The 26,838-nt window shown below is 46.1% G+C and overlaps 2 long non-coding RNA genes across 2 annotated transcripts; one reads left to right on the forward strand and one right to left on the reverse strand.

The window, feature by feature from the left end:
* Window positions 1-12,201: 12,201 nt before the first annotated feature.
* LOC127327773 (uncharacterized) lies at window positions 12,202-15,917 on the forward strand. The gene is made up of 5 exons (XR_007868734.2): window positions 12,202-12,592; window positions 13,504-14,391; window positions 14,722-14,790; window positions 14,884-15,003; window positions 15,647-15,917. It is a non-coding gene; the product is annotated as an uncharacterized lncRNA (long non-coding RNA).
* Window positions 15,918-16,203: 286 nt separating this feature from the next.
* Window positions 16,204-17,305, reverse strand: LOC127327772 (uncharacterized). Its single transcript, XR_007868733.2, has 2 exons — window positions 16,629-17,305; window positions 16,204-16,544 (listed from the first exon to the last, which is right to left on the reverse strand). It is a non-coding gene; the product is annotated as an uncharacterized lncRNA (long non-coding RNA).
* Window positions 17,306-26,838: the final 9,533 nt, after the last annotated feature.

The raw sequence follows: 26,838 nt of genomic DNA on the forward strand, positions 1-26,838 counted from the left end.
AGGATTGGGTTGTCTCTCTACGCGATAAAGGTGAGAGTGTATTCAAGGTTCTTTACAAAGATAAAATTGCTAGCTCTCACTTCTTTGAAATCTTGACTACCGCTATTGAGAGCCAAAAACTTATTTGGATGCATGAGAACACCATTGATAAAAAGGGTGCTCTTGAACGAGAGTATGCCGATGATGTAGCATCTTTAAAGAATGATCTTGAAGAAGAACAAGAGACCGTAGCCTCTCTTGAGGAGCAACTTCAAACCCTTGAGGTGTCTCAAAATGAAATATTTGCTAAACTCACTAAAGAAAGAGACCATGCTAAAGCTAAATTAAAATTGCTTAAAAATGAAAAGTTCAAAGTTGGTGTTGGCCATGATAAACTTGTTAAGGATCTAGATGATCTAGACAAGGCCCACAAGGCCTTGGAGAGCGAACACTCTATCCTCACCAAGTCATATGAGCAACTACAAGCTTCATATTTAAAAGAGCATGCTATGTTACCCTCTCTTCTTGATATGTCTTGTGATGATGTTTGTGCTACTAACTCTACTTCTTGTGAAGCATCTATCATGAAGGAGAATGTTGAGCTAAGGGCTCAACTTGATTTGCTAACTTGCAATTATGGGAAATTGGAAGAAAATCATGGAAAGCTTTCTAGCTCCCATGAGGATATTCTAGCCTCTCATGATAGGCTAAAGTTAGCTCATGAGGCTATCATATCTAAGGCAACACCTTGTGAGCCTCATGTGGATACTAGCACTACTACTCAAAATGCTATATTGCCATGTGCTAGTCCTTGTAATTCATCCACTCATAGTATTGCTAAATCTTGTGATGAATTATCTTCCTTGCCTTGTTGCTCTAACAATGAAGGTTCTACTTCCTCTAGTACTTGTGTTGTTACTAACCATGTAGAGGAAATCAAAGAGCTCAAGGCCCAAGTCACTTCTTTGAAGAATGACTTGGTAAAGGGTCATGAAGGGAAATGCAAACTTGACACGATGTTGAGTATGCAACAATCCCCCAATGACAAGAGTGGACTTGGATTCAAATCCAACAACAAGAACAAGTCCAAGAACAACAACAACAAGAAGGGCCAAGTACAAGTCAAAGACCCGGCCAAGATTGTTTGCTTCAAGTGCAAAATTGAAGGGCACCATGTTAGATCTTGCCCTTTGAAGAAGAAGCAAAAAGGGAAGCGGCCTCAAGCTCAAACTCATATTCAACCTCAAGTTGAAGAAATTCCACTTCCCAAGAAGAATCAAGCCAATGCTCCCATTGTGGAGAAATCTAGTGAGAAGAAGGAGAAGAAAAGAACTTGCTACATATGCCGTGAGAAGGGCCACATCTCCTCTTTTTGCACTATTGGTACCTCATCCAACTCTATCTCCATTGATGATGTTTATTCTCTTTGTAAGGATGAGGGTGGCAATGTGTTTGCAAAATATGTTGGTGCTCAAAGTGGTGTCAAGAAAAGAACCATTTGGGTTGCCAAGCCTATTGTGACTAACCTCTTAGGACCCAACTTAGTTGGGGACCAACAATCCAAAACTTGATCAATAGGTGCTTTTTGGAGGGCATTGGAGACTTGGCTACATCATGAAGAATTAAGGGATCTTCATCATTTATATTATCTCAAGCCAAGTCTTGGTTATCTTGCTTCTATCATATATTCAATGTTCCTCCTTGCGGTAACATGTGCTCAACTCATTTATATTGAAAGTTACTCGCCCCTTTGCATGTGTTAGTTTTGTTCCTAACATGTGTTTGTATATGTTGTGCATCCTACTTGTTTTTCTTAAGCAATCAAGTCTATGTATGTTAGGTTGCACACCATGTATTTGTGCTTGTGTTGGAGCCTCTTTGCATCTTGTTGTATCTTATATGGCTCTTATGAGAGATTAATGGACTATAACATTTTGGGGGAGTGATATGCCTTTAGGAATTTCACAATCCTAACAATGTGTGTACATGAGGAATATCACTTAGAATTGATATTGCAAGATTATCTAGTCTCTATGTGGTATGTCATCTTCATGAGAAATTCAAATTCTAATGTCCATTAATATCTCTAGTTGGATCTTATTTGCCTCTTGTGAAAATAAATTCCTTATCACATTATGAGGGAGTAATAAGCTTTGTGCATATTACAAGCCTAGGAAATGTGAACATTTGAGGTTGTGTCACATAGAATTGATATTGTAAATTGTCTCTCATATGTGACATGTTTTCTCAAACAAGTTCCAATTTGCTTAAATGGCTTCATTGCTAATATCTTTGTGGATCTTATTTGTGAAAGTTTTTCTTGGCATGGTTTTTCACAATGTGTCCCTCAATACATTTTTGGAAAACCATGTGCTTCAAGTCATACTATTAATTGCTTTGCATGTTGGTATGAATGCTATTAATTGCTTTGCATGTTGGTATGAATACTATTAATTGCTTTGCATGTTGGTATGAATACTATTAATTGCTTTGCATGTTGGTATGACTAATTGAAGCTATCAAGAAACTCTCTTTGCATGATGGTTAACTCTTATCTTTTACCATATGCTTTATTTGGTGTAAAAAAATGATCTTACATATACTTACAAACTACCACCGGAAAATATTTCCTAATAGCTCTTGTCCTAGGACAATTGGCAATCTATTATTGGGTAGAAATTTATTGATCATATTTACATTGGCTCTTGTGTTTAAATTGTCTTATTTATTGCCATGAATGTGTTGTGCTTTGACTCCCATGTGTCTTCCTTGCATCTTATGGATCTAATTTGTCTATTCAAACTTTCTTAGCATTTTAGTAGTTTTAGGTAGCGTGATGATCCTAGTTGTGTGCATTTAGTATTCATATGCAAAATCCTAGATAATGCACTAATCTTGGGGGAGCTCTCCTATATTTGTTAGAATGCTTAACATCTCTTGATCTTTATCAAAAATTTGGTTTTGGGAGTCATAAATTTTCTTTTTGGTACTTTGTGCCATCATAAAAAGTATCGAGGGTTTGGTTTATTTGTTGGAACCTTGCTCTCTTGGGAGTTGGTTATCTCATTCCTTTGTGCTTAGGTTTAATTAGCTTCTTATAATGAGATAAGTCTTTGGAGTCAATCTTGTGTTGATTTGATTCTTTGATATAATTTGGACAACCATTGTCTCTTGGTTTATTTGGTGTTTTGTCCAAATTGTATCTTCCTTTGGTTCTTGAAAGTATTGTGCATGCATATTTAATATATGTATATCTTATGGCATGTGTCACTTTCTTTGATCCAATATATAGGGTAAACTCCATCAAATCCTAATTTGACTAAGATGTGCATGAAATTCAATTTCATATCTATATGCACATAGAATTGTGGAGTTTGTCCTATATGTTGTAGTGTGTCTAACTACTTCGGACCCAATTAGTTTGGGGACCATTTTGTACTTACCTTTGTGTTAGGTACAATGGATATGCATTGAATGCTTGTCTCACTCTTGGAAAGAAGTGGTGACTCAATGGTAACGTGAGGCAAGCTAGGATGATCAACGAACACATATCTACTACATCCACACCAATGCTATCTTGGTAACAAGTATCTTCTCATGCATACTTTTCTTGTATCCAACCTTATGGTTGCATCTTGGCATGAATCTCTTGATTTGCAAATGTTGTGCTTCTTGCAAAAGTCTTAATGAAACCTCTTTATTGTGAATGTGAGTAATTTGAGATGAGTGCATTTGTTGGGAAGTATTTTAAATCATGCTCATGATTCATCCATCCCAACTATGCCTATCTAGCAATTTTGTTGCATATCAATTCCTCAAGGCTCTCACATGTGCAATATAGATGAAAGTGCAAATTTAGTTACTTCTTTTGGTATCCCCGTTTGTGATACTTGTTGCCTTTCTCAAATGCATCCCAACTATCTTCTATCCCTTGTTGATATTTGTGATGTATTTTAGTTGTTTGTGGTTGAAGTTCATGAATGTACAATAAGATAATATTGAGCCTTTGGCCATGCTATTAAGCAAAAATCTTATTGGTATATTGCATGACTTCGTCTTGGATATCATGCTATTTTTCTTGTGTATCTATTTGGTGTGTGCATGTTTCTTTGTGGATAAATATCTTTGTGATATTGTCCACTTAGAGAAACTTATACACATAAGAGATGATACATCTCCATTTGATATCTTATTTATTTGTTGCATGTTGATTGGTCATGCTAAGAAATATAATTCATTGAAGACTATGATGATGCTTTTTGCTCATCCATATAATAGTCTTATAATATGCTTTATCATGCCTTTCACATATCCTCTTGGTTGAGCCTTTTATTATGGTGCCTCTTACTTATTGCTCAACTATTTGTTTGTTGCAAGTGTTAAGCTTATTTCTCTATCTATGATCTATTCCAAATGTTTGTGTTTTAAATGGTAATGAGGGAGTGAGGATTCCATGTTATGCATATTGTATTCAAAGACAACATTTTAATTTATGCATGTACCTTGGGGAGCTTCCTCATTTGATTTAGAGCACTATCTTGTGGTGATCATTAGAGTTTGATTCACTTGGTATATTTTGTTTTTGAATGATATTATGGGAGTGATGATTCCATGTTTGTGCACTTTATACTCCAATACAAATTGTATAGTTTTGTGCACAAACCTTGGGGAGCTTCCTCATATTATTTAGAGCAATCTTCTTGATCTTATCATAATATCTATCTTTCTTTTTGATATCTTCTTTGTGGTTCATTTGGTTGCTTGCTTCATTTGTTGAAGCGTCTTGACTTTGTTATCTTTTTGCAATTGTTGATCCTATCTATGGTGTGATTCCTTCCGAATATTCGTAATTGGATATGTGCATTTGATTCCACTCAAATTATGAGAAATGCACACGCTATGGAGGAACTCTCACTATATTAGCCTTCTAAATTTTTCACCCATTTCGGCAATTGGTGCCAATGGGGGAGAAGTTTGGAGGGTTTAAGGGAATTTGGTTATGTCTTTGCTTTGTGCTTAAGCATGTGCCTTTATTGCATTGCATCTTGTTGCTTTGCATAGTTGAATATTTAGAGGAAACTCCACTAGGCTTTGAATGCCAATATATGCAATGAAAGTCAAGATCATTCACACATGCATATATTATGGGGGAGTTTGCTCTATATATTCAACTTATTTGTTACTTAAATTCCTTATATAAACCCTCTCAAAGAGATTGTCATCAATTACCAAAATGGGGGAGATTGAAAGTGCATGGAGCCCCCATGTGTGGTTTTGGTAATTAATGACAATCCCTATGGACTAATGTTTGCATTGAGTTATATTTGTAGGAGTTGTCCATAGGCAATTCTTGAACCATATGTTGGCTTCAAGGTTGCAATAAGAAGAAATTGATGAAGGATATCAAGTGTCAAGTATGTCTTGAAGATGAAGATGAAGTGAGCCCTCAAGCTACTTCAAGACATCAACATGATGAAGAATGAAGAAATGAAGTGCAAGTTCAAGATGAGCCATCTCGAAGAGATCCTTTGCTTGAGTCTTGCCATCCATATGGTGATCATGGATATGTGAAGATGCGCCGAAGAAGAAGCTCTCCCATGGTGGATTATGGGGGAGCAATCCACAAGACTTCGTCAAGCAAGCACAAGCAAGAAAGGCGTTCCATCTTGTTGAGGTCAAGATCGTCGTCATCGAGCTCAAGTGGAATGCGCAAGTATAAGGTTTGCTCTTGATAGGGTTTGTTTCTCACCGGTCTCATAGTGTAGTTGGAGACCGGTTTATAGTTTAGTTGCCGTACTATCAAGAGGGCTCTCGAGTGAGTAACTCGATCGTATCGTTCGGAGAGAGCTCAAACCTTTGCATCCTTGCATCATCTTTCTTGGTTGTTATTTGGACCTTATCCATGTGATGTTTTAGAGCTTGTGCTTATTCTCATGACAAGCTCTAGTTCATCGAAACGGATTTCGCATAGATCACTTGTTGCGTTTTCGAGTTTGGTTCATCATCTTTCTTGGTTTTATTTGGATCTTATCCATGTGATGTTTTAGAGCTTGTGCTTATTCTCATGACAAGCTCTAGTTCATTGAGAATGGTTTTTCCATGGGCAACTTGTTGCATTTTCAAGATTGGAGGTTTTACCGGTATGTCTTTTTGAGATAGGTCAAACCTTTCATCATTTGTTTCTATCCTCCTTTGCTGGACTATGATGTTTCTATGCATATTGTTGTAGAGCTCGTTGTTGTGATTTCAACGAGCCCAAGATCATCGAAATCGGAGTCCGGATGCAAAAGTTATGACCTGTTTAGTTTTGGTGTTTCTGCAGTTTTCTTAGGCCGGATATTTTGGAAATATCCGGGCCGGATTATCCGGGCCGGATATTTCGGAAATATCCGGCCCCCGAAATCGTCTAAGGACCGGAAGAAAAGCAGCTCTGGATAGGGGCCGGATTTTTGGCCGGATTTTGTCCAGGTTTTGTCCGAGGCCGGATTATCCGGCCCGGATAATCCGGCCCCAACTTGGGCCGGAATATCCGGCCCCGTTTTTGCCCAAACGGCTCGATTTTCTTGGGGGTATAAATACCCCCCTTCTTCCTCCTTGGGCTGTGCTTCTCTCACTCTCTCTCTCCTCCATTGTTGAACTAGAGAAGCTTGCACTATCTCTCAATCCCTCCATGATTCTTGCCCCCATTTGAGGGAAAAGAGAGAGGAGATCTAGATCTACTTTTCTACCAATCAAATCCATCTCTTTGTGAGTGGAATCCTCTAGATCTTGATCTTGGTGTTCTTTGTGAATTCCTTTGTTCTTCCTCTCTTATTCCCCCAATAGCTTTTGTAGCTTTGTTGGAATTTGAGAGAGAAGGACTTGAGCATCTTTGTGGTGTTCTTGCCATTGCATTTGGTGCATCGGTTTGAGTTCTCCACGGTGATTCGTGGTGGTGAAAGCAAGAAGGTTGTTACTCTTGGGTTCTTGGAACCCTAGACGGACTCTAGGCCTTTGTGGCGGTTTGTTGGGAGCCTCCAATTAAGTTGTGGATGTGTGCCCCAATCTTTGTGTAAGGCCCGGTTTCCGCCTCGAAGGAAATCCCTTAGTGGAACCGTGACCTAGGCCTTTGTGGCGAGGGTCACCGGAGATTTAGGTGAGGCGCCTTCGTGGCGTTCGGTGTGTGGTGTGAGTACCGCATCTTGGGGTGAGGCCTTTGTGGCGTTGGTGTGCATCGAGCAACCACACCTCAAGGTGAGCCTCTTGTGGCGTTCGGGAGCACTAAGCAACCGCACCTCTCCACCGGAGATTAGCACTCGCAAGAGTGTGAACTCCGGGATAAATCATCGTCTCCCGCGTGCCTCGGTTATCTCTATACCCGAGCTCTTTACTTATGCACTTTACCTTGTGATAGCCATCGTGCTTGAAGTTATATATATCTTGCTATCACATACTTGCTTGTATTGCTTAGCATAAGTTGTTGGTGCACATAGGTGAACTCTTGCTTAGAATAAGTTGTTGGTGCACATAGGTGAACCATAGTATATAGGCTTTGGGCTTGACAAAGTAAACGCTAGTTTTATTCCGCATTTGTTAAGCCCATCTCGTAAAAGTTTTAAATCGCCTATTCACCCCCCCCCCCCTCTAGGCGACATCCGTGTCCTTTCAGAGGTGCTGCCCGTTCGTGGCGCCGGAAGCGATCGTGATCAAGATCTTCTACGCGCTTTTGCAAGCGGCAAGTGAACGTCTACCGCAGCAACAAGAGCCTCATCTTGTAGGCTTTGGAATCTCTTCAAGGGTGAGACTCGATACCCCCTCGTTGCTACCGTCTTCTAGATTGCATCTTGGCTTGGATTGTGTGTTCGCGGTAGGAAATTTTTTGTTTTCTATGCAACGTTATCCTACAATTACAGGGGAGTCCGCAGAGAAAGTAGAAACTACAGAAAAGGCCCCAGGAATTACAACAAGGTCCTCAGGACAAAAAGTTAAAAAGCAATCGGGTCCTCGAGATTTTTCTCCACCGTCAAGAACCGAGCTCCGCCGCCGCGCCAGGAATACCGGCACCGGGGACGAACCACTTGGGCCAGCACCACTGTAAGGTGCGCAGCAGCAGGAGCTAAAGATCCTCCGCATCGACTTGAAGCATGGAGGAAGATAGACCATCGAAGCATGGCCTTGGAGGGTCGCCTTTCGACCATGATGTGCAGAGGCAGGGCGAAGTTGACCGCCGGCTTCAGTCCTCTGCTGATGAGCTCCAGAGACGAGAGCGCAGAAGCTCTCCGGCGCAGCAGAAGTTCCCCGCCGTCTCCAAGCCACAGCTCCCTGGACAGCCTCCACTCCCCATCCCCCCTCGCCTCCACGCCCCAGATCTACAGGTTGTCGTGTGCATGATTTTTTTCAGAACTTAGAGCATCCCCACTCGTCTCCCCGACGAGGCCCCCGAGCGACGTTTTTTTTTCATCCGGATGGCGAAATTCGGCCCAGTCGCGCCCTCGGTTCCTCGTTTTCGTCCGGATTTGGCCCTTCATCCATCCGGCGAGCCCACGCCATCCCCGGTCCCCCGGGGATCTATCGGGGACTCCGAACGAGTGAAAAGCGGGGAAGGGCCCGATCTGTCGGCGACTCGACGCACGAACCCCACCGCCACCTCACTCAAAATCTCCCCCACCCCTCGTATCTCTCTCGCCGCCGGCACCACCCCGCCGGCTCATTGCCCAGATTCCGCCGTCCCTCCTTCCCCACCTGCCTATATTCCGCCGTCTTTTGACGACGGCCTATCTGGCTGCTCCTCCGCCGGCCTGTTTTCCAACGACGGCCTACTCCTCGTCGTTCGCGGCTTGGGTTGCCTCGACCACGCCCGTCAGGTGTTCGTCCATTTGCCTCGCCGGACATGGACTCGGACGAAGAGGAGGAGCACATATGGACGCTCCGAGGCAACGCCAACGCCGACGCCAACTAGTATGTCTTAATTTGTTTCAAAACTTGTGAAATTGTGTGCTTCATTTGTTTCAGCACTTGTTAAACATTGTACTGATTTTCGCCGAATTTGTTTCAACAATTTTCTGACTCTTGTTCGCCGAACTTGTTAAATTTTATGTCGAATTTGTTTGAAATATGTCAAATGGTCGAGGTTGGGGGTTTCCTGCCAGGGGGACGGCTGGAACTTCGGCGCTCCACAGGCCAAAATTTCCTCCAATTCGGACGAAAATTTCGCCGGATTTTGATGTGGGGAGTGCCAACGAGTGAAGATGCTCTTAGAAATACGATTTTCTTTGTTGTAGAAATGTACGTTTCCTTGTGGGTCTCTCTGAAAGTTTTTTTTTTCTACCGGAGGGCAATGGAATGACCGCGTTTTCGAACATTATGCTCCGTAAATTGGCTCATTTCTCCAGGAACTGAATAAAATTGTACAAAAATTAATTCGGTCCTAAAAGGACAACTCAATCACATGACATATCGGCTATCGGGCACGGCCAGAACGGCTTGCCAATGCACCAAAGGTAGCTATGCGGGGAAGCGCTGGGCGTCCCCCGGGGGATCGGAAGCCCCGATCCCCCGCCTCCGCAGCTCGCCACGTGTCCAATTGGACCACCAATATACATGGAAAATTCCACCCGCTCCGGTTAAAAAATAAATGCAAGCACTCCCATCCCCTCCGCGGAAAAAGCAAGCTCTCTCATCCCCTGGCTCTCGACCCAGTCTCCATGGGGCCTCTGGTCGGCATCCAGCTCCGGCGAGGGCCGGTCGCAGCATCACCGTCCATCCCGTGGTTCCGACGCCACCCGCCGTCTGCAGCAACACCGTACAACCATGGTAGCGAGGTCGCCCGCCGTCTGCAGCAACACCGTACAACCATGGTAGCGAAACCGCCCGTCGTCGGCAGCAACCGCGGACACCCATGGTAGCAAGGTCGGAGCCGCCGATTGCACCAATGCATCGCTTGTAGCAGCTGCCGGCGCCGATTGGAGCAACCGCCTCCGCCGCTGCATGTGGCAGCCGCCGGCGCCGATTGGAGCCAACGCCTCCGCCACTGCATGTAGCAGTCGCCAACGTCGATTGGAGCAACCGCCTCCGCCGCCGTTGCGGCAATACGACCAGAAGCTTGTAGCAGCCGCCGCCCCTAGTAGCAGCTGCCTCCGCCGCATGTACTGGCCGCCTCCAGCACATGTAGCAACAGCCACCTCCGCTAGTAGCAGCCGCCTCCGGCGCATGTAGCAGCAGCCACCTCCGCTAGTAGCAGCCGCCTCCGCTGCATGTCGCAGCCGCCACCGCCCCTTGCAGCAATATGACTAGCAGCCGCCGCCGCCGCCGCCCCTTGTAGCAATACGACTAGCCGCCGCCGGCCACCGCCACTTGCAGCAATACGAGTCACCGCTTGTAGCAGTCGCCGGCGGCGATTGTAGCGACCGCGGATGCTAGTGGTAGCACCACCGGCGGAGGGAGGGAGAAGGCGATGGGACGCCACATCACCTGCGACTCCTCCTCTTGCAACGCCGGCGTTGGGCGGTATCGGAGAAGAAATGTTGAGCAGAGGGGGATTTGGCAGTGGCGGACCTTGTACCGCGAGCTCCCGGTCGTGTGGGCGCATGTGGAGGCAGTTGTGCGGTAGATCAAGGCGCTCCCGTCGCGGGCTCCCGACCGCGGCCGTGGAGGAGGATGAAGCTAATGCGGGGACATGGTAGCCGGAGCAGGGAGGCTGCGATGAGGAACAGGCTGTTCCGAACAGCGGTGGGGAGAAGGCAAAGTCAAGAAGAGAAGCTATGCCAGGAGAGAACGTGGGAAGGGATAAGGTTCAAATGGTCACATGTGGGCCACGTGGAAGTCTGTCCACCGCGCGATGCAAAAACATCGACGCGCAACCCGGAGGACGCGAGGGAGCGTTCCTCCGGGGGATGCCCAGCGTTTTCCTTCCTAATAGCATATCTAGTCTATTTGACCCAGTTCCGAACTTGAAATTCAAATTCATCTAAAGAAATGAATGGTACGTGTATAACCATTTCTCGCAGGGAGCGTTCCGGTTTTCAGTCAGAAACGGGAAATCTCGGTTGAGAAAAAACTCCCGCGGTCTCGGCTCAACTCTTCCTATTGGTTGTTGTCTTGAGTTCACGTGTGCGCTGGTTCCGAAACCCTACCGCTACGAAACAATTGAAATTTGAGGTCAAAATATCAGATAATTGGATGGGTAGTGGATATCCAAGCGCACACACCACGTTGCACCAGACATTGTTGTACGTACAGGTCTAAACCGTCCACCTCGGTCTCTCACTCCAAAGCCCTTCCGGCCGTCGCCGCTCCTTGCTGCTCTTCGACGGCCATCTAAGTTTGCCGATCACCAGCTAATCCACGCACCCAATTCCCTCCACGTCGGTCACCCAACTCTCTCAAGTCACCTGCCAGCCAACCCACCCACGATCGAATTGGTCGAGAACATATCTAGTGCTCCCACCCTTTCGTATGCTACCGTTGCTACCATATAAAATGTATTTTATACGTGTCAAAAAATTATACGAAAAATTGTGAGTGCTCATGAAATATGTCCCTACAACATCCTAAAATTTCATCTCCAAATTCGACATGGACACTGAGAAACAAAAAAGAGAAAATATGCATGCTGTCCATTTAGAATTTGGACAAGAAATTTTAAGATGTTGTAGGGACATACTTCATGAGCACTCACATTTTTTCGTATAATTTTTTGACACGTATAAAATATATTTTTTATACGGTAGCAACGGTAGCATACAAAGGGGTGGGAGCACTAGATATTTGCTCCTCATTCAGCATGAGACATATTATTTTTTGTAGGCTAAAAATACCGTGTAAATTTTTTATGATATTTGTGTTGAAGATAAACATGTTATTGGAGCTCGGTCTTTAATTTCCAATGGAGGGAGCAGAAAATTGTAGGAAAAATGAGAAAGTAAAAAAGAATACAAAAATTGCCTTCCCATTAGAATGGAGGGAGTAGAAATTTGTAGAATGAAAATGAGAAAGTAAAAAAAATGGAAAAATTGCCCGCCCAGGTGACACAGGGTTTGGATAGACACCGGCAACTGGGCCCACAGGCCGCAGACTCGAGATCAACGGAGGAGTGGTCACCATCCCGACCAAACGACAGGGCAAGTAGTCAGTACAGAGGGTTGTTTGGGAGGAGCCCGTGGCGCAACGGTCGAGAGCGTGGTATATAAACAGCTCATGGCACTTCTGAACTGGCGAGGTGGGACTAAACTTCCCCACCCCGCTCGCTGCTGCCGCTGCCGCTGCCGCGCCCTGCCCGCAGTCTAATATTGGGCCGCAAACGGACTGCTGGCCCATAAGCGAGGAGTCGGTGGTCAACCACCGCATCATCGCCGCGGGGCGGTGACGGAGCTCAACCCAGCCTCGCCGCTCACCGGAGCCCAGCCTCGCTGTTCGGTGGCTACCCGTGCTCCGCCTCCTCCCCAGATTTTCCGCGCCTCCAGTCGCCGCTCCCATGCCGGCCGGCGTCGACGACGAACCAGACCCGAAGCGCCGGTGAGGAATATGGCGCATCCTTCCCCTCTAGTACGAGCTGCACCAGGTTGACCCGCCGGCCGCCGCCATCAGAGGCTCATGCCGTCGCTCGACAGGAGGGCCTCCCGATTGTGCCGCCATGGTATGCTCCCGGCGGCCGGCGTGATCCCCTCCCAGCATTTACTGATTATGTAGCTTTTACCGATTGCGATTGGATCCTGAGAGCACCTGTTTGTACAGTTCGTGAGGCATTTCTAGATTTACTGTAGGATTGCATGATTGGTGTTTGAGTGTAAGCTTATACAAAATTTTCTACCAAGGTTGGATAGTAGTTCGACTACCCATATGGTAGCTAGTAGCCTCTAACTACTGGATATTCTTCAAGGTTGTATTTGTACCTGATGCAAATGGTGTCTTCCAACTTATATCATAGTGTTCCCTTCATCCACAACATTGCCTGCATTCTGTGTATTTTCCTTTTCAGAAGTGATCCGCACATTGCTACCTTAAGTTTCTTGTGGTTCGAGTTGCACATTTTGTGCCACTTAATTAAAGTTTACTCATCAGTAAAATGCCTTTTGTGCCACTTAATTAAAGTTTACAATATTTCCACACGCATTTGATCCACGGAAATAATAGTTAATTACGAGCAAAGGAATTCCTTTCAAAGTGTGGGTAGTAGCATAGCCTTTTCAGTTTATTCTGTGGAATTTCCCCTCCATCGGCGATACTATTTAAGTCATTTAGTGCGTGGTTAGTTGTCCTCAAAACTGAACCATACTAGGTCACTTAGTTCTGAAGAAAGCAGTGTGTTCATTTAGTTGTATTATCATTGCCTTTTCGTTTAGGTCTAGCTCTTAGTGTCATTTTTCTTGCTTGGCATTCCATACATACCACAATTCTCTTAAATAAATATAACATGCATATGTTAAAATGTTGTGCAGAGTTTGTTTTAGATATGGTTTTATTGGTATGCCACTACAAGCGGATTTTTTTTTTAAAGTTTGCATTCATTTGTTTTCCTATAATCTTTACGTGCCATTCTTTTTGCAGCTTGCAATCAGTCAATCTGGGGGTATGCAATAGTGACAATAGCCCATACTGTTATTGGAGTATTTCCATTATCTGGAATCTCCTAAAGAGTATATGTCAAGCATGCTAGCTATTGCATGATTACATGGCAGCACGGGGATGTAAGGATGACTTGGTTGCTTGAAAGAACAGAAAAAATATTTGGTGGGATCTAATTTATGATAATGTAGGACTAGAAGTTCCATTTTCTTTTCGGCATTGTCATTTTTTTTTGCGAGAAACCGCTGATTATATTAAAGTCCAGAAATTACAGAAAGACACCCCATAAAGAAAGAAATAGCACACAGGTCCTTCTGCAACACAGTGACGACGGCGAGGAACCAGACGCATCAGCGACGCGCCGCCCGCTGCATCTTCCAAACCTTGGAACGAAGATGATCCCCCACGGACGGGAAGTTGCCGAAACTCGAACTCCGGAGAGCTCCATCCTTCGCCAAGCCAGCACCACCGCCGGACTCCACCACCAGCAGCTTCGGTTTGTTGATCTGGATCCGCCGCTCCGGGATCCAGCCGGGGAACGAGCGCGCACGGCGGCCACCCAGGACCGCGAGCACAGGGGAAGACGCCTGCTTGATGCCGAAGCTCCGAAGAACGCCTGCACCGGAGAGGAAGAAGACGACCCCAAAACACCAACCGCCGACGCCTCCGCCTCCACGCCGCCGCCGACAAGCACCCTACTCAAGCCTACACTATATACACGACGAGATCCGGGGTTCCCCCACCCTCCCGCCGCCGGAGCGGCCGGCGGAGCGAAGGGGAACCAGCGAATCGACGCCGGCGAGGTGGTTTGACTAGGAGATCACAAGAAATCGCCTCCGGCACTGTAGCGGGGGATGAGACGGGTCCAAGGTCCCGTAACTGCACTTCTCTAACTTTCGGCATTGTCATTTGAGTTAACAGAACTTGAGCTTTTTTTTTTCTGCTGTAGTACCTACTGGTGTTTATGGTATCTGGAAGTTGTAAGGGTGTTGCCTTTTCCCTGCTACAGGTTAAATGTGTTGCGTGATAACGTTAAGTTCTAAAAAGGCCCCCATGCTGATCATTGTGCTTGCACTGTGAAGTGAATTCTGGATTAATTTTGAGCCTTATTTGGTAGTTCCTTTTTTTGCAACACACTTAAGCTGGAGCATACTTTTTTTTTTGCAACATGCACTGAAACAATGCCATTGCTGCATGCAGGGTGTGGGTCTCCGATACTGCTCATTGAGGATGCCCGTGAAACCCGCTGTGTTGCCTCCGTCTAAGCTGGTACTCTTACGCTCCAGTCTCAAGATCCCAAACTGAAGACCCCAGCTCCTCCCACGTAGCCTGATCTAATTGTATCCCCTGATGTGTGTGCAGTTGTTGTTAGACACCCCCGATGATGAAATTTAGGTGATCAAGTTCAAGCTTATGTTGCTGCTCTCCCACTCAAAGCGGTGGTTGTGTGGTAACGGCTTCATCAAGATCGGCATCCTCAAGGTAACAGTCTGGATCCCCAAATCCATTGCGATTGTCCCGTTAGATCAATGAATCGTGATTCTGTGGTTGTGAACGGCATTTAAGTTGGCATATTCTGGATGTACTTGTGTTCAATCTGGTGTTTCGGTTGCAATTTTCTTGACTGTTATCTGATGGTTATCGCTGCTTAATTAGTTGATGATGCATGTCAGCTTCTGTTTGTCTCATGGCATGTTTGCATGACAATTAAGATATATGGTGTTAATAATATTTATGTGAACCAGTTCTTTAGTAGCATGGAATAGTTCTTGCTATTTGTCAGGCATGTCTTGCTGGGAGCAGATTTGTGTATTTTGTCTATATGCTCCGGTCCAGGATATATGGAAACTTATCGAAAACACTGCAGAAAACAATTTTGTTTCATGCAATGCTTCAAATTATGTCTAATTTGTACTGAGGAAACCGAACTAGTAATATTCTATTATATACATCTGACATGTCTTGGATGTGTTCATATATTGAGCTCCCCATTGCGGATTCTAGAGATTCCAGTTTACGGTATATCTTTTTGCGATGCTTGATATTAGACCAACATTACATTACCTAGAGCATGTAGTTACCTATGTTTACTTGTAACTAACAAACTCACATGTGTACCAAACAGTCAGGAGTAGCAGGAGAGCAATGGCGACAGTCATGCACCAGCCGCTTCCGTGTTCGTTGGTGCACGCAACCAGCTCGCTGATGCCTCTGGCGATGGCCATCAACAGTGGCGGTGGGAAGAGGATGCCGAGGAACTGAAGTGCAGCTGTGATCAACTGTATATACAGGGTAATTATTCGCCCACAGACAGTGGATGTCGTTCTTTCCACAGGGACTAGGCGACGACTAAGGTACTCGGCTAAAGCTAGGTCACATGAACAGGTTGATTTTCGTTTACACTAACTGAACGTACTGAAAGAACAAGAGACAAGACTGAGACTAAGTTATCTTTTTATGATTTTCGTTTTAGGAATTAACACTGAAATGAACCACTCATATTTAAATGGACAAGATAACTAGCATACACCAAGGAAAGGGATAGAAGCAAGATTGAGTTAGGGAGATAGTTCTCACGACACATACACAACACACATACACAACAGTGGTAAATGAAGTTGTTTTCACTAGCAAACAATTAAGACTGGGATAGAAGCAATTTTAAGGGACAAGGATAGAATATTTCACAAGGTACACACCAAACGCAGTTCACATATATTAATCACGTTTACAAACAGTAGTACTGAAAGTGACTAACAATTGCACAATCTCATGAGATGAACAATCAGTAGTATACGTAACAGTACATCACAGGGGCATATCACCAAACAGGTTGCATGTGTATCAATTTCACACACGGTTTGAAAGGTACAGACCACACAATCTGAAATACAACTAGACAACTCACTTGGCAGAGAGAAGATAAGCAGAGATGAAGACAGGGATAGAGTGAAATTCGTCACCAAGAAATAGCAGCAGCAGCAGCAGAGGACGTAGAGGATGGAGATCAGCTTCAGGTCATTCTGGTTCTTGCGGAGGAGCAATAGCAAAGGGGAGACAGGTCAGAGCAGCAGCTTGGGGGTCTTGAGGGAGGATAAGAGCTTCACGTCGCCCAAGTCTTCGTCGCTGATGCCGGCGTCGGTGATGAGCAGCAGATAGCAGACCGGAGCTCGTGCGGCGTGTGGTGGCGGATCGATGGCGCACCGCCACACCGGCCTGGCCGCGGCGGTGGCCGGAGGTGGAGCAGGAGCTTTGGGGATTAGGGATAGAAACCAGGCCTGCCGGAGATGGAGCCCGTGGCTCCCCTTTTCTCTCGATCTGATCTGGCAATTTGCAGCTCGCCCCTTCATCTTCTTTTCTTTCTTCACAAGATGTTCCTTTTCTTTTTCATAGTATCCCTGGTTTTCTCCACTTCTTCATGTTCAAGTCCTTCGGTGCATTTGATCGGTACATGTGCAATTCGTCCAAAATGAGAAGAATAAGTGCCTTTTCGCACCGATCTGCACAATATTTCGAGAGCATGTAAAATTGCACAATTGGGCATATTAATCATCATAGCATCAAGAATTGACAAGATTTTGTTATCAAAATACAAGTAAATGCCGCAGAAGTAATAGGAAAAGGCTATATAAATGATGCTTATCAAGCTGCTAGCCGCAGTGTGGTTGGCGGTGACCCCGATGGCAGGCGTTGCAGCGAGAACCTTTGGTCTTGGCCTTGAGCTGTCTGGTCCAATCTGCTAACCTCCTTTTCTTCTCATTTCTTGGTTATGTTGTGCAGGTCTTAAATTTCTGTAGCCATGTATCATCACCCTGGCTGCTGGTTCTGGCCGGATCGGAAACCTGTTGTGGCGATGGGGCACAATGTCATTGGTTTCATTGCTGATTTCATTTTGTTGCAACCTGTACCTGAAAGATTCATCGTACATTGATCCCTGGGGCATGATGCACGTGCTGTTGCAAATTTGTTTGCAGCATCACACTTTGGTACAAGTGTCCTGAAGTTTTTAGAGTAACCTGAACCTGAACCTTTATATATGAAAGTATGAACACTCGCTGCCTGGCCTATCGTACTAAATCTTGTTTTGTGTAAAGTAGTGGTTTCTCGTACGTCGTGGAGGACTGGAGGTGACTCTTTCCTGGTCTGTTGTTTTGCACATGCTGGATGGACGAGCTGGCAAGCTTTTTCTTAAACCAGCGGTAGCTAGGCCTGACGCTGGAGCCTCTTTATCTTCTTTGATCTTGGCTGTTTTGTGGTATGTGCTGATCAAGTGCCGTAGTAGTAGCATCCACTTGACTCATATTTGGCTGAACAAGTGTAGTAGTAGTATCAATATACCGCTTGTAGCTTTCATATTGTTTGGCTCAGCGCTAGGTTTTGTAACTCCGTATCGGATGTCTATGATAAATGTAACTCTGTATTGGGGCTGTGCATATTAGTAGTTCTCAGTCTGACAAAAAGAATGTGTGTAATTTGTTTTCCTGTTATCAGTCCTATATACTTTTAAGGAATTTGACTGGATGATCGTGGTCATTCCCAAGCAGCGTCATCCAGGTGGAGATCTACGTCCTGCTGCTTATATACTACCCTAGACGGATCTTTGTTTCGTATGGCTTCCTATATGCAGATCTCCAAATCTAGATATTTATTTAACATGAAAATAGAGTCATTAAAGGAGATCAAATACGGTGAAATAATACAGAGATGGCTTTGGTATGGGACCAACTCTTCATGATTGATAAAACGATGTAATGGATGTAGGAATTTAGATCTATTCTATCCATTTGCGAGCTCTTAGAATTTTTGGTGAATTAAAACCTAAGGTAGATCTGGAAGTAACATCCCTATTATTATTTATTTTAGCTGATTTGAGTAGACCCGAGAAGATGTGCATCTGCTGCCTCCGTGTGGGAAATCAATAATTAAAACTATGACAGCGGGGCCCATGTGTCATTGAGGAGGAGAGATATCTAATCTAACCCGGATCTGTGGTGTCCGTAGATCTACGGATGGAGCACCTAGAGGGGGCCACGTCCACTTGACCAAAAACGAGCGGCGCGAACAGAGGGAGACGGCGGTGGTGCTTACCTTGGGTCGCCGGAGTTTCACCCGAATCCGGCAGGAGGCACGCCGGGACGTACGGCCCGCACGGGGAGGAAGCTGTGAAGGTCGCCGAGCTCAAGGGTCCACACGCCCGTGCTGGGGTTGGCTGGCCTGGAGCACAGAATTCGTCGGAGACCAGAGTCGAGCGGACAGAATCAAGTTCAATATATGTCGAGGTCCCCTGCGTCCCTGCATGCAAGTGATTGTGAGGAGGAAGGAGCAAAGCCGCGAAAACAAAAAGGGAGGTGGAGGGAATGTCTGCGTCGGTCGGGCACAGGAGGAGACGACGGTGCTCTCGCGATGGTTCACGGTCGTTGCAGAACAGAAGAAGAAGGCTCCCAGAGCGTCAAGGGTTTGGTCCAGGGAGAGGTATGGGAGCTACTGAGAGTGAGAAACAGTGTAAGAGGGAGGGGAGGCCTGGTGCTCTGCCACGACGTGGCGTCCACGGTAGCGTTCGGCGACGGCGAGCATGGCCATGAGGAAAAGGAAAGGGAGAGAATCTGTGGCTGCGCCAGGGGATGGATGGAAGAGGGGCGCGTCTCACGGCGAGAGGACGGGGCATGAGTCGGTCGGTCGTCTCGGCCAAACCCTCGCACGGCAGGTGTTCGATGAAACTCTCCCCATCAGACCACGGTCGATAGAGGCCCATAGGAACACGAAAAGACCAAGATCTGGTGGTGGTTCGATCTTATACTACTACAAGACTAGTGGCGCGCGCGACGGATCGGGCAGAGGAGCTCGTCTTCGAATTGGGACATGCCATCGGTGTCCCATGGCACAAGAGAGAGGGAAGGGCTAGAGCTGCGGATGGAGGCTCACAAGCAGGTAAGAGAACAGGTGAGGAGTCCTGGTACGCGCGCGCGCAGCTACTGTCAAGTCTTTGCCAAGATTTGGCATGGCTGGCTAACCCCATGCCTCCAAGCAAAAGAGGACAGGAGAGGGAAGGGCTGATTTCGTGGTCGACCAAGGTGTGCTGCTGGTGATGGAGAGGTCAAGATGAGACTTTGGTGGTCTTTGAATTTGTTTTTGAGAAACAATAGAGGGAGATGGAGATTAAATGATCATATAGTTCATCTTGTCATTTGATCAAATTTATTGTTTTGCCAAAACAATGATGGTACAAGGTAGTTCATAGAGAGGAGATTGATGACGTGAAAGTGCCATTCAGTTTTGGAATTGATTTGCATTAGATTTGATCACCTTCTACGAGTGGTTCCAAACTTGGTTGAAATCCATTTGAACTAGCTTTAATTTTTTTTTTTTGAAAGTAGTAAGATGATGTTTTGATTTCAAAATGTGCTACTTGCATAACTATGCATAGCAGATTTTTCTCAAATTTAATAGATGCAAGGCATAGCAATAAATGACAGATGCTCCATTAACGTGCATCTTGATAAGAAGAAAATAGAATAAAGAAGATAATTTTCTACAAAATATTTTTTTTTGGATGCAAATCAGGTGATATAAATATCAATCGCACTTCCTGGTTTTATATGGAAACGTATTGAGAAATAGTTTGACAAAACCTAGAATGGTAGTCAAAACTCAGAAGGATAGTTTTTTTTGGGGGGGGGGGGGGGGGGGGGGGAATTTAAAGGGAAACTCCTATTTAAAAAGTTGAATGGTTGCCACAGAGATTTGTATGCAATTGCAGAGATGTGGTTTGGTTGCATCTTCTTACTGGCAAGATTATAAGAGTAGATCACAAGCACACACAAAATAACACATGACAACATCAAGTCAACACATGCATGCATGGGAAGCACATATGCTTCAAGTCCACCACTATCAACAAGGATATAGGATTATAATTATTAGGGAATAGATCAACTTAAGCTCAAATGTTGATCTTCGTAAGATGATATAGTGGTCAACAAGATAGAGGGTGGATATGAGAACTTAAAGATGGACTCTCCGATTGAGTTGATCACACAAACAAATAGATAAGATCTTGTTTTTATAGAGATGCAGCGAAATGTTGATTATAGCCAAGTGGGGTCTTGGATGAAAGCAACCACACATTCCTAGTTTTCAGAGAAAAGAATAATACCTAAAAGGTATCCTTTATATCTTTGATGTTTTTGAAAATAAAGAAAATACTTATGGAACTAGTTTTATATAATTTATTTTTTGAAATCAAACTGAGTGCACACATAAAGTGGACATCATTTTTTAGTTTTTAATAAACTTGTGTTTTGAAAGCAGATACCCTTCTTGAATAGGGTTTTATGGTTCATAGAGAAGACACTATTTAAAAAGAACCTTTTGTGGAAATAGATTGATAAATACTTTTGTAAGCATATTCTCACCGGCCAAACTATAATTAATGTGTTGTGTTTCAGATAGATTGGGATCACATACCCACTTGTAGATCATAGCTATACAGAAGCAAGTAAATCAAAACAAAATAGAGGTTGACACTCATTTTCACACCACTTGGTTATGCTTAAACTTGGTTGCAAAAGTTTGGATGTTACACCCATCGACATTAGTGGCAGGCGGTGTGGCAAGAGGGGAGCGCTAGAGAAGGGTGAAGAGGTTGTCTCACTAATTTAGAGCGAAGTGAAGTCGCTCCCTTGGAATATGTGTAAAAATACATGTTTTTTTTTCTTGTGGAGCAGGTGTACAAAAATGTTCAAGAGTTCGTCCATACCACTAAAAACATAGGACTGATAAAAAGTTTGTCGATGAATGTAAAGAGTGGTTAAGAGCTGCTGTTGAAACATGAGAGTAATTAAGAGGCATGACTTTGCCGGAAAATAATTAGGAGACAGTTCCATTAACATGCATCTTGATAAGAGGAAATTAAATAAAGAAAATAATTTTCTACAAAGTACTTTTGGATGTAAATGAGGTGATATACATATCAATCACACTTCCTGGTTTTATTTGATAAAATATTGAGAAATAGTTCGATAAAACCTAGAGTGGTAGTCAAAACACACAAGGATGGGTTTTTTTTGGGGGGGAAGTCCTTTTTTTTTATAAATTGAATGGTTGACAGAGAGATTTGTATGCAATTACAGAGATGTGGTTTGATTTCATCTTCTTAGTGGCAATATTCTAAGAGCAGATCAGAAGCACACACAAATAACAGAGGATACCATCAAGTTAACAACACATGCATGCAACACTTGAAATAATAGGGGGATCATACCAACTTATGGATCCCTATAGATTTTATAGATACTTAGTTTGGAAAACTTCCGTGTCAAAACAAATCTTGGCTTTTGTTTTTGGAAAAGTCCGAACACTTGAAATAAGAGAGGTTGCCAGACATGATCACAAGGTCACAAGGATTGTATTTTTCCATATTATTTTGTTGAACAATCAACTCATTCGATCATGCTTAATTAACACAACAATCGAAGTCAAACAAGCATGAAACTTTGTTTCATTTGGTTAAACACAAAAAGTTATTGTTGACACTCATGGTCACACCACTTGGATGCTTAAACCTGAAACAAATTTGAGCAGTACAAAATGTTTCACAAGTTTCAGACATGTTTCACAAATTTCAGACATGTTTGACAAGTTTTTAGAAACTAGATCAGCACATAGCTGGGTTCCGGTTAAGAGCTGTTGCTGATACATATATCAGAGTAATTAAGAGACATGACCTTGTCAGAAAAGAATTAAGAGACAGCTACTAGTACTTATTGTTGCCAATGGGTAAATCCTAAATCGGATATATGTATATGGAGTATGTTGTTGATCTTGGAGACACGCACGTCTCAGGTATTGGACTCGACGTAGGCCAGTAATTAAGCAAGCACACATGCAGCTTGGACATGTACTCTACCTGAACTCAATCGTGTGGTAAACAGTAATTTCGATCGAAATCTTTCGGTTTCGCTATGCAAAAATGATTCAGTTTCGCTATGCAAAAATGATTCAGTTGCGCTATGCTGCCGTGGATTGCACGCTTTCGTTTGGTCGAGCAAAAGAGCTGTACCAAGTTTTGCTTGGCGCGCTCGCGGCGAATACATTCGACTCAACGGCTACCCTCTCCGATCGTCGCTGCCCATTGGGGTTGATCGACCGAAATCATCCTCGCCGGCGATTTGGTTTGGTCGAGCAAAAGAGCTGCACGCCAGGATCTGACATGGCTGCCGGTGCCGGCGACGAGACCTCGCCGCGCGTCCGAGGGCCTCCCCCACCACGTACCTCGCGACGCATGGAGCTTCCGGTGGCGCACCTCGGCCCCAACGTCTCGTCAAATGTGCTCAATCCGAGCGCCAGGGGATTCACGCCGCGCGGCGGCGCCGCCACCACCTCCTCGCTAAACAAGGGCACCGACGAGACCTCGCCGCACTCCCGAGGGCCTCCTCCGCCTGCTAGCTCGCGACGCGCGGAGCTTCCGGTGGCGCACGTCGCCCCCGACGTCTCGTCGCATTTGCTCCACCCGAATGCCACGGGATTCACGCCGCGCGGCGGCGCCACCACCATCTCCTCGCTAAACAAGGCCACCGACGAGACCTCGCCGAGCGTCCGAGGGCCTCTTCCGCCACGTACCTCGCCAGGCACGGAGCTTCCGCTGACGCTCGTCGGCCCCAACGTCTCGTCGCATGGCCTCAACCCGAACGCCAGGGGATTCACGCCGCGCGGCGGCGCCACCACCATCTCCTCGCTAAACAGGGGCACCGACGACGAGACCTCGCCGCACTCCCAAGGTCCTCCTCCGCCTGCTAGCGCACGACGCGCCGAGATTCCGCTGACGCTCCTCCGCCCCAGCGCGTCGGCTCACGTGCTCAACCCGAGCGCCCGGGAGTTCACGCCGCGCGGCGGCGCGGCCCCGGCCTCTTCGCTAAACCAGGGTACCGACGACGAGAGCTCCCCGCGCGTCCGAGGGACCCTTCCGCATGGTACGTCGCGACGCACCGACCTTCGTCTGGCGCCCGTCGGCCACGAAGCCTCGTCTCACATGCTCAACCAGAACGCCCGGGAATTCAAGCCGCGCGGTGGCGGCGCCGCCGCCCAGCCCTACTCTCCCAACCTGGGTGCCGGCGAGACCTTCCCGCGCGTCCGCGCCTATGAAGCCTGCTTCGTCAACACGGGCCCGGGCGCCGAGGAGTTGGAGTTCGTGGCGCCCGTCACATCCGCCCCCCGCGCCACCAGCTGGGTCATGCCAGAATTCGTATCCATGCCCGTCAACTCCTTCACTAGCAACAGACTTGACACGCCGCCACAGCGGATCATGCCAGAACTCGCAGCCATGGCCGGCCACCCCTTCACCAGCAGCAATGGACTTGACACGCCGCCGCAGAGGCAGGTGCGCGCCGTGTGGCGCGACAATTGTGCCAAGGAACTCGGCTACCTGTCAACCCTTCTAAATCAAGGCAGACCTGCGCTCCTCGCGATCGACACTGAGTATGTGGCGCCTGCGCCGGAAATGGAGCAAGTTGGACCCCCACAAAGCGCGAGTGAGTGGTATCATCGTCTTCGATCTCTGGTCAATACCGGAGACATAGTTCAGCTGGGATTTGCATTCCAGTTCGATGACGACAGGGATCACAACATTCCTCACGTGTTTGAAATTAATCTGAAAGTTGGCCCTGATCTGCACTCGTACAATCCTCGTACCCTTGACTTCTTGAAGAAAGTAGGGCACAAGCTGGAGAACAACGCAAGACGAGGAGTAACGCCACAAATTCTGCAAGCCTGGTTGAAAGTACATCTGCAGAAATTGACTGCCTCCACTGTGTTGATGTTTCAAGGAGATTATGACTCTGCCTTTTTCTTGCGGCTTGCTCTGGAGAACTACCAACTACCATGGGATCAAGTCCGCTTCTTACAAGACCTGAGAGACTGTTACGGACCTGCCATGCACCTCCACTTCGCCATCAAGCAAGGCACGTGATCAAGAGATCAACAAGCACGGTACACCAGAAGAGCGTGAGCAGCTCCGAAGGTCGAAGCGGGAGAGAAGAAGGGCCGCCCGATTCAGCGGTCCAGAATGGACGGCCTGATGCAACGGTTGGGCAAAGCGCACACACGACTATGTCCTCGTTTTATTTGGCCTGCGAGCCCCTTGGTCATTGCTTTTGGAAGCCTTGTATCGGAAGAAAACTCTGAGATCTCCCCCTGCTTCTCTTCCTCAACCTCCTGCTTCTAATCCTCCCTCTTGCTTTGGATTATTTCCATTTGTATCCCAGATAATTGATACTACTGAGCATGTGAATTCGAGAGAATAGATCAGGGTACATAACATTTGGTATCAGATTCCAGCAGGTTTCCCTGCGATTTGGCCGGTTCCTCGAGTTCGGATCACGATCCATCTGGATCCTCATCGTTTGGGCGTGGATCTCTAGTAGATCCACACAAAGTTCGCTCGCGAACGCCCGCGGTGGGTCGATTTCGTCCTGAGCAACAGAGATCGGCGGGTGGAGAAAAGCAGCACACCAACTGTTTGACTGTTTGCCTACGAGAGTCAAACTGGGGACGGAGAAGGCACAAACGCGGTGGGATACGTCTGGCCGCATCGACACCATGGAGGGCAAGATGGATGCGTTGATGAAGATGATCCAGGACTCGGAGGCTCGCATGTCGCGAGAGATGGGGTCTATCAAGCTCGCCGTCGACGACATCAAGCCCGACATCATCACGCTCCAAGGCTCGGTGTCACGGTTACAACCGGAGATGGAACAAATCAAGGCCACCTTCGAGGCTTGGCGGCCAGAAATGGAAGCCAAGGTTGTTGGCCTAGGCGACGCAGTGAAGGACCTGCGTCGGCAGGTGGATCACATCGCGAAGGGAGTGGGAGCTGGTGCGCTGGGAAGGCCTCCTTCAGCCGCCCCTCCATCGATGAGCCCATCTCCATCGAGCGCGCCTTCAGGCGCACACTCCGGGCAACTCGGCCTCGGCAAGGAACATCTCACCGGGGTTGTGGTGGTGACGGATTCGCCTCCGTCATTACCAACCCCGGTCACAGGTCAGACCACAAACCTGTCTATGGTCCCATTTGATCCTGGTGCTAGTGCTACTCGTGTTCCGTTGGGGAATCCTCCACCGCACTCAGATTTTCCAAAGTTTGATGGCGATAATCCGCGTTTGTGGAAGAAGGCTTGTGAAAAGTATTTCAGGGTCTATTCTGTCAGTACTGAATTTTGGGTAGAGCACGCTACAATGCACTTCACTGGTAATGCTGCGCTTTGGTTCCAGAGCGCAGAGGATAAAATTGGAGAAGTAACTTGGTCTGAGTTGTGTGAAATCATATATACTCGATTTGATCGTGGGCAATACCAGATGTTGTACCGACAAGCCTTTAAAATTAGACAAATAGGTTCTGTATCTGATTACATCGAGCGTTTTGATACTCTCATGCACCACATGTTAGCCTATAAACCAGATTTAGACCCTACTTTCTTTACTACCCGCTTTATTGATGGTCTGCATAATGAAATTAAAGTTGTTGTTCTTATACAACAACCACAAAGCTTGGAGACTGCTGTTTCTCTCGCACTGTTGCAGGAGGAGATTCGAGACGAATGTTACCAGCCCAGTTCGAGCAGCAAGTCTGTATCATTTGTGCGCGTCAACTCTAAAGCGCTGGCACCTTTATCAACAGTCAACACTAGCAATTTCAAACAAAGAGTGTTGAACCCAGGAGATGATAAAAAGGGGCATGAACAATCTAGGCAGGCTACTGGCTCTCAGAAATTCGCTGCTCTAAAGAATTACAGAAGAGCAATGAATTTATGCTTCAAATGTGGGGAGAAATACAGCCCACAACATCAGTGTGCAGCCACTGTGCAGTTGCATCTCGTGGAGGAACTCTTGGAGATGCTTGAAGGACCAGAGAGCCCTGATTCCTATACAACAGCAACTGAAGGTGAGGATGAAACGGACCAAGAACTCCATGCCTTATCTCAGCAGGCGATGGGTGGGACAGAAAACAGTACATGTTTCAGATTGCAGGGTGTCATCCAGGGGCAGGAAGTACTGATGTTGATTGATTCAGGCTCAACGGGAAATTTTATCAGCGACTCTCTTGCATCACTCTTGCAAGGTGTGCAACCCATGCATAGCCCTGTCCGTGTGAAGGTGGCCAATGGAGAAATTTTAACAGGCACCTCTCTTATTCCTAATTGTGAGTGGCACTGTCAGGGAGCAACTTTCAACACCACCATGAAAGTGATACCGTTACAATGCTATGATGTAATCCTAGGTATTGATTGGTTGAAGGCACAGAGCCCCATGGAGGTGGACTGGAAC

Source organism: Lolium perenne, chromosome 1 (genome assembly GCF_019359855.2).
Source record: "Lolium perenne isolate Kyuss_39 chromosome 1, Kyuss_2.0, whole genome shotgun sequence".
NCBI lineage: Eukaryota > Viridiplantae > Streptophyta > Magnoliopsida > Poales > Poaceae > Lolium > Lolium perenne.